The sequence below is a fragment of the Alnus glutinosa genome, chromosome 6 (assembly GCF_958979055.1).
Source record: "Alnus glutinosa chromosome 6, dhAlnGlut1.1, whole genome shotgun sequence".
NCBI lineage: Eukaryota > Viridiplantae > Streptophyta > Magnoliopsida > Fagales > Betulaceae > Alnus > Alnus glutinosa.
This window is the reverse complement of record NC_084891.1, coordinates 7,492,052-7,495,000: the sequence shown is the minus strand read 5'-3', so window position 1 is coordinate 7,495,000 and position 2,949 is coordinate 7,492,052. Positions and strand designations below refer to the sequence as shown.

Below are 2,949 nucleotides of genomic sequence, written 5' to 3'. Positions count from 1 at the left end.
CTACCCAGTTGGAGTAGATTCTCATGTTCAGGACATAACTTTTTTGTTAAATGTCGAAGCTAACGATGTTTGCCTGGTAGGCATCTTGGGTATGGGCGGAATTGGAAAAACAATCATCGCTAAAGCTATTTATAACCAATATTTCCATGGATTTGAAGGTAAAAGTTTCCTTGCAAATGTCAGGGAAACTTCCAAGGAACCTAGGGGCCAAGTTCATCTCCAACAACAACTTCTTTCTGACATCTTGAAGACAAGTGAGATAAAGATAAGTAGTGTTGACAGAGGAATCAATATGATTAAAGAAAGACTTCGTAATAAAGCAATACTTGTGATACTTGATGATGTAGACCATCTGGAGCAACTGAATGCCATATGTAGAAGGCGTGATTGGTTTGGTTCGGGAAGTAGAATTATTATAACAACAAGGATGAGCACTTGCTAAGGGAGCTAGAAGTGGATAACGTATATACAGTTTCAACAATGAATGATAGTGAATCTCTTGAGCTCTTTAGTTGGCATGCCTTTAGGAATAGCTATCCTACTAAAGATTATACTCATTTGTCAAGAAGTGTCATTGCTTATTGTGGAGGGTTGCCACTAGCACTTGAAGTTTTGGGCTCATTCCTTTTCTCTAGGAGCATGCTTGAATGGGAAAGTGCATTAGATAAATTGAAGAGGATTCCTCATGAGCAAATTCAAAATAAACTTAGAATAAGTTTCGATGGACTAAGCGACAATACTGAAAAGGATATATTCATTGACATCGTATGTTTCTTCATCAGAATGGACACAAACTATGTTGTAAAAATATTGGATGGTTGTGGTTTTTTTCCAAAGATTGGAATTAGTGTCCTTATTCAGTGGTGTCTTCTTAAAGTTAGTGGGAGAAATGAGTTTACCATGCATGATTTGCTACGAGACATGGGAAGAGAAATCGTTCATGAAAAACACCCAAACGAACCTGGGAAATGGAGTAGATTATGGCGGCATGAGGATGCATTTGATATATTGACAAAGCACGAGGTAATAAGAACTTTCTCAATTGAAAAAATTGAAAGAAAAATAGAGCATTTTATTTTCTAATATATGTGTTATTTGGGAATTAAGCAAATGCATATATACAAATTCATGCTGATCACATGCCCTGAGAGTGTATTTCCTATATTTCTTATTTGAAAATAGGAATACTTGTTTTCTTTGCTAACATCATTCTTTTGTTTTTGTAGTTGCAAACATGATTACATTAGATTAAGCAAGGCGAAATAAATGAAATAATTAACAAGAAAGTATTTTGGTCGGCCAAAATTGTTAAAGTTGCCACTTATCTCAAAAGTTTAAGTTTACAAGAAATATTGAATTAAATCACTTAATTAATATTTTAATACTTTAATAAGTAATGCCAATACATCGAATATGCAATTGAAATGGGAAGTGAATTACAGAGATAAGGTTCAAGCTTAAAACCTTTGCTCTGATACCAAATTAGATCATCAATTGCCCAAATGCTTGATAACATGTTAAATCATCAATTATCCTAAAAGCTTATGTGATAAATCTGGATAATCACTTGTCTCATGCATTTTTTTTTTTTTTTAATTTTTTTTTAATGCAGGGAACAAATGCAGTTAAAGGACTTAATTTAGAATTGCCAACTCTAAGTAAGGTGAATTTCAATTCAAGAGCATTTAGTAAAATGAAGAGACTAAGATTAGTAGATTACTCCAACTTGATCACGTACGATTCACAGGAGACTATAAATATCTTTCCAAAGAATTAAGGTGGCTCTGTTGGCATGGATTCCCTCTAAAGGTTATGCCAAATGACTTTTATCTGAAAAATATAGTTGTGCTAGACTTACAATATAGCAATCTCAAAAGAGTTTGGGAAGTTCCTAAGGTATAATAATCAATAATTTTTTATTTTTATTTTTTTTATGTTCTAGGCTCTAATATTGTGATTTCCTTCATTTTTTCATTATTTATTTTCTCATTTGTTTAGCAGTTGCTTGATAAGATGAAAATTCTAAATCTCAGTCACTCTCATTATCTGTGGGAGACTCCTGACTTTTCAAAACTTCACAATCTTGAACAATTAATACTCGAGGATTGTACGAGTTTGTTTGAGGTTCACCACTCCATTGGAGATCTTAGTAATCTTGTTTTGGTGAATTTGAAAGATTGCAAATGTCTTAAAAGTTTGCCAAGGAGTTTCTATAACTTGAAGTCTTTAGATACTCTTATTCTTTCTGGGTGTTCTAAAATAGACAATTTGGTTGACAACTTGGGGGAGATGGAATCATTGACAATTCTTCTTGCGGACAGAACTGCTATAAGGCAAGTGCCTTTTAGTATAGTGCAACTGAAGAACCTCAAACATTTATCTCTATATGGGTGTAAAGGATCACTGTCCAAGCCATTGCCTTCACTCTTTTGGTCCTGGATATCACCAAGGAAAAGTCCCAAGTCAGTTAATCTACTGCCAACTGTGCTACAAGGCTTGAACTCATTAACACACTTATGTCTCTGGGAGTGCAATTTATCAAACGACGCAATTCCTGCAGATCTTTGGAATTTATGTTCTCTTCAAATTTTAGATTTAAGATGCAATAGTTTTGAAAGCCTATCTGCAAGCTTAGGTGGTCTCTCAAAGCTTCAAGATCTCAGATTGAATCGCTGCAAAAACCTTAAATCAATTCTAAATTTACCCGCAAGCTTGGTTTTTTTAGATGCAAAATACTACACGACTCTGGAAAGAATGCCGGATCTATCAAAGCTCTCAAAGATAAACGGTTTGTACCTTACTAACTGCCAGAAATTAGTCGAAATTTCAGGTCTGGATAAACGATCAAATCCCATTGTATCTGTTTGTATGGGAGGGTGCATAAATTTGACAAATACTTTTAAGCAAAACTTCATACAGGTACATGTTTCTCTCTCTCTCTCAATTTAA

The 2,949-nt window shown here is 34.2% G+C and overlaps 1 pseudogene; it reads left to right on the top strand.

The window, feature by feature from the left end:
- LOC133871473 (disease resistance protein RPV1-like) overlaps window positions 1-2,949 on the top strand; it is an 11,707-nt pseudogene extending 8,758 nt beyond the window's left edge.